Source organism: Bubalus kerabau, chromosome 4 (genome assembly GCF_029407905.1).
Source record: "Bubalus kerabau isolate K-KA32 ecotype Philippines breed swamp buffalo chromosome 4, PCC_UOA_SB_1v2, whole genome shotgun sequence".
NCBI classification, from domain to species: domain Eukaryota; kingdom Metazoa; phylum Chordata; class Mammalia; order Artiodactyla; family Bovidae; genus Bubalus; species Bubalus kerabau.
This window is the reverse complement of record NC_073627.1, coordinates 124,381,161-124,387,160: the sequence shown is the minus strand read 5'-3', so window position 1 is coordinate 124,387,160 and position 6,000 is coordinate 124,381,161.

Genomic DNA, 6,000 nt, shown 5'->3' with positions numbered 1-6,000 from the left:
CTTTCTCTCTCTGCTCCAGATATACCATCCATCTTTCAGCCTCTCAGTCTTACCATTCTCCCTCCTACCCTGGATCCTTTGAATAGGCTTTTTCCTGAGCCTGGAAGACTCTTCATTCTGCTTTCTCCCTAAATAATTCTTCTCACTGTGAGCACTCGGATCAATTGTTACCTCTCAACCTCCATTATTATATGCTTTCATTGCCTCCACATGCTTATCCCTATATTTTTATTTATTGTAGCAAACTTTTATTCATTTTGCAATTATTTTACTAATATATTTGGCTTCCCTGGTGGCTCAGATGGTAAAGAATCTGCCTGCAATGTGGGAGTCATGGGTTCAATCCCTGGGTTGGGAAGATGCCCTGGTGAAGGGAACATCTACCCACTCTAGTATTCTGGCCCAGAGAATTCCATGGACATAGGAGCCTGGTGGACTACAGTCCATGGGGTCACAAAAAGTTGGACACGACTGAGTGACTTTCACTTCACTTCACCCAAAACTCCATGAAGGCAAGGATCATATCTGGTTTTTGTTTATCACTGAATCACTAATGCTTAGCATATGATAGTGGTTCAACAGATAGTTGTTGGAATAAATGGATGAGTGAATGAATATATGAACTTCTATAAAAAATGTATTTATAAGCTATTTTATAATAATCATTTCATATACAGTTATTAAAAGTCTAGAGTTCACTCAACAAGTATTTATATAAATCCTATTATGTACCTGGCACTCTGCTAAGTACTGTTATACAAAGATGAAAACATTGTTCCTATCCATGCTGCCTACTGAAACAGACAGTGAACAAATAATTACAACGTAACATGAATTATGGGTAAGAGAAATCCAAAGTGTGGTGAAAACACAGAGGCGAGAATTAACTCTGTCTGTAGAAGCTGCAAAAGACTTCTAAGGAATTGATATTTGAGTTCTTGAAGAAGAAACAAAAGTTCAATGGGCAAAATAATGAGAGAAGCCATTCTATGGAAAAAATGGAGTAGGAAAAAAAGTCAAAAGGTTTGAAGAGCTCGAGATAATATGGAAGAACAAATAGTTTGGTACCGTTGTGACTAAAGTATACGGAAAGGGAATGACTTGAAACGGGATGGAAATAGTAGGCTGACCTGAAGCAAAGAGGACGTGCTAAATCTTTAGGTCAAGCCACTCATGTGGGATGGGACTGAAAGGCAGTCAGTGGGAGGTAGAACTAAGAAAGAAAGAAATACCACCATGGGAATGAGGAGGGATATTTGAAAATCAGGGACTCCCTGTCTCTGATCACTTTTTCAAAATCCTACTTCATAGGACAATGTTTCCCACACTCCCCTAATGGCAACATTGCGTGGCTGTTAAAATACATATTCCAGGGACATATCCTAACACCTTTGAATCAGCATCCCCAAAGGATAAACCAATGTTTATCTGAATGTTTAACCAACACTCTAGGTAACTTATATTACAGGGAAAACTTGAGAAACATCTTCAAAAGGAACTCCTATTCCACCTTCAGTGAGGCTCAGCATCCTTTTCCGTAGAACTGTCCACTGGTCTATCAAGAACGTGGCAGTCCAAGAAAACATTAACTTCAATTAGCAGTTAGCATAATGACTCTTGTTTCCAATAAAGCAATAAAATATGACTGTGCTTGCATAGAAAAAATACAAGTGTAGTCAACATATCACAGGAAGAATTGTACAAGCTACTGGAAGAAAATTTCAACTAATTATGTTCAAAAGATGAACCAGACTCTCTGCAGAAGGAAGAAAGCCCATGAACTTCTTCCATTAGTGCAGTGGCTGATTTCTTGGGTCTTCAAATCCATTTGTTTCTCCCCAGGTGACTAACTATCAATTAAATCAACCATTGAGTTCCCATGAGCTATGTGGCTAGCTATAGAACAACTGAAATGCTTTCAATGCTCAATTGTTGAGCTTGTCACTGACAGAGAACAGAGCCCAGTATGAGTTTATCACACCCCCACCCATACTGGAAAACAAAAATAAAAACCTCTTTCTATGCTATTGAGGTATTGGCATTGAGAATACCAATATTATCAATGATTATTGAGAATCATTATATCATAATGATTAGTTATATTATATTATATTCATTTGAATTGGAATAGAAACCCTTCATTTAGTTCACAGACTTCCTATGACCAGCTGGGTCATTGCTTGACTACCCACAACTGCAAATGCACATGGAAACTTTGGTGTTGTAAGCCTGAACCACTTCTAATGGAAAATTTTGCCTTTTGTGGGGATCCAGCTGGGTAACTGCCTCCAACCTTGGAACCCACTGAAAAGCAATAGAGTGGATTCTCAGGTTGTTTATACAATCTCCTTCATGGCTTTTGCTAAATAGTTTCATATCTCTATGCCTGTTTCCTCACCTGCAATTAACCACAAATGCTGGCATTTTAACCTGTATCATATAATACTGTAAAAGTAAAATATTTTTAAGAGTTTGCTTGCTGCTGCTGCTAAGTCGCTTCAGTCATGTCCAACTCTGTGTGACCCCATAGACAGCAGCCCACCAGGCTCCCCCATCCCTGGGATTCTCCAGGCAAGAACACTGCAGTGGGTTGCCATTTCCTTCTCCAATGCATGAAAGTGAAAAGTGAAAGTGAAGTCGCTCAGTCGTGTCCAACTCATAGCAACCCCATGGACTGCAGCCTACCAGGCTCCTCCGTCCATGGGATTTTCCAGGCAAGAGTACTGGAGTGGGTTGCCATTGCCTTCTCCGAAGAGTTTGCTTGACAGCATATCAAAACTGGGGCTTCCCTGATGGTTCATTGGTAGAGAATCTGCCTGCCAATGCAGAATATGTGGGTTCAATCCCTGGCCTGGCCCAGGATGATCTGCTGGAGAAGGAAATGGCAACCCACTCCAATATTCCTGCCTAGGAAATTCCATGGCCAGAGAAGCCTGGTGGGGCTACAATCATTGGGTCACAAAGAGTTGGATATACAACTTAGTAACTAAACAATAACAAGTCATAAAATGAAACTTTTAATATTTTTCATGGAAGAGGGGGCCCAGGAGAGGTTAAAATGCTTAAGGCAAACCAAAGTCATAATGCAGCCTTATGTACAAATATTCATGCTCATTTCTCTGGCTGAAATTTCCTCCCTTTTCCATCATCTGTCTCACCCTTCAGGCCTCAATTTATGAATCATTGCCTTGGGGAAATTTTCCTTAAGGAAATTTTCTCCTCCACCTCTCATCTACTCCATCCCCCTCCCCCCCACACACACGCACATGTACATACTAACACCTAGCTTGGTTTATGTGCTCTTATGTACATAGCTCCATTACTCCATCTCCACGATGACCCTCTTCTATGGAGTCACTCAGAGACTAAATATCAGGTATCTTGTGATGCAGATGCTATTGAGTTCCACCCAGTCCTCGGATATGATGAGTGCATGGCTCACACACCACGTCTCCCAGAGGAACTGTCCTTGCCTGACAGGAGGTGCTTGTGAGCTCACGTTGGCCTCTACCTATCCCCACCTCCAAGGGTGGTCCTAACCAACAAGCCACTGCTAGCACCCTGGCCCTATTCTCTTTCCCAACTACCTTTACAGCATTCCCTATAAAGGACTAAATCACTTGCTAAGAATACCCAAATCAATCTCTGCTTCTAGAGAGCATGACCTAAGACACTTTGAATTGCCTTGACTAACATTAACAAACTGGCAAAAATTGCCTAATAAGTGAACAAATGAGTGGACAAATTAAGGAGTAAAAGTTAGAGATACAAGGAAGTAAGTGTCAAAGACCTACCCAGGCCTTTACAAGGGCTGAACAGATCATAAAAGAAGTTCGGTCCTTGTTAAACTAACACAGGGAGAAAAGACAGAGAAGGAGTCTCCAGAAAAATAACATAAGACTCTTCTCCAGACTGGGAAAGAATCTAACAATCAGACCTGAAGAACAATGTCTGCTGTGTGCTCAATAGGTCACTTTCACATATACCAACAGACTAAGATGATATCAAGCCATCAAAACTGATGGAGGTTTCCTGGGACTTCCCTGGTGGTCCAGGGACTAAGACTCCATGGTCCCAATGCAGGGAGCTGAGGTTCAATCCCTTGTTAGAGAAGTAAGGTTCCACATGCTGCAACTAAAGATCCTGTGTGCAGCAACCAAGACGTGGTGCAGTCAGGCAAACACTTTAAAAATATATGTTTAAAAAAAAACTGATGGAGATTTCCATATATTCTCCCAGACCTGACTGGCTCCAGAGCTGGGGACAAGATGAGTTTGCAAGTGTGGATTATGAGGTTAGTTCCAGTGAATTTTTGTGAACTACAGTCTGTTAATGAAAGGCTATCTTTTTTTTTTATTTTATTATACTAGTAGAGATAATATATATTTTGTCAGTGGTAAGATAACCTATTCTAAAACTATTGGAACTCTGTTATTAATTTTTTTAATATATTATTACTAATAAGCACCCATGAAGATACTTTCACAGGTAGAGAAGGTGACAGTCCTAAATGTTGTGGAAAGGCTGCCTTTAAACACCTGATACCTTGTGATAGTACCCTGGGGATCCTAAAAGTGTGGTCCTCTGGAGCCAGTGTCTGTCAAGCTGGAAAAATTAGAAAAGATTTCATGGCATGGAGTTTCTATCATAGATATGGTTCTTTGTAATTTAAGCAGATCCTCTCAACCTTTGCTGCAGTTTGGAGCTGAGCAGATGGCAGGAGAAGGCTTAACTAAGTGGTGAAGTTTCAGCTGCAAAAGGCAATTCCTAGAATGACAATTCAGAAATTCATTTCCCCCAACACTTATCATATTGGCAGAGGGTTTGTGAATCTTTTTAGGAAAATGAGAAGGAAGCAGTGCATCAGAATAAGGCATCCTATGTTTAGTTAGGTTATATGGAAGCAAACACTACTGAATCCAATTCTCCCTTTGTGTTTGCTATTCCCAAGGCAGAGGACCAGACTTGTTTGTAAATTAAATAATACCAAAAAAGTAAAGCTTAGGGTCTGCAGTAAAACAGATCTCCGGCACACAAAGCAACTGATAAATGCACTTTAAGTTGCTCCAATCCTGACTGCCTACAGACCCCTGTAGTTTCTAGCTATATCTTATAAAGAAACATGGAGGTTGTGAAAAGAGCATAATCTGGACTCAAACCCTGCCTCTGATACTAAATAGCTATATGATCTTGAACAAATTACTTTTTTGTTCTGAGGCTGTTTCCACAAATGTAACATGGGAGTGGAGGTGGGGGAGGGGATAATGACAATCTCAAAGGATTATTATTGTAAGAATTCAGTGTGATAATGTTTATGAAAGTAACTGACAAACAGTAGTGTGAAACTCACATCAGTTTTTCTTCATTTCTATTCTGCCTACGTGGCAGAAGTTTATGTCAAAATAGCTGGATCTTTCAAACCATTCCAGTGCTGGCTCATCTATAATTTTCCCTTTATCTTCAAGCAACTGCGATATTAAAGTTTGTTTTCCTTGCAATTCCATAGCCCTTATTCTATGTGAATGAAGCAATGAGGTCCGGCTTTTGTGATTTTAGTTTTGATCCTTTGCAATGTGCATGTATGAAAAACTAGAAGTCTATTCAAAAGCTCTAAGTGTATATTGTCTTTTAATGAGGACTGTTTGTTTTAATTCAGTTTAAATTACTCAAATGCAACAAAAATGTAATCAATTGAAGTTATTTCTGCAGCAAATAATAGAAACATTATTCAAATGTCTTTAAAAATTCGGGGAATTGGGCTTGCCTGGTAGTCCAGTGGTTAAGAATCCTCCTGTCAATGCAGGGGACACAGGTTCAATCCCTGATCTGGGAAGATCACACATGCCGCAGAGCAATTAAGCCCATGGGCCACAACCACTGAGTCTGTGTGCCCTAGATTCTGTGCTCTGCAATAAGAGAAACCACTTGTTGTGAAGCCTATGAACCACAACAGAGAGTAGCCCCCACTCACCGCAACTAGAAAAAGCCTGCTTATGGCAA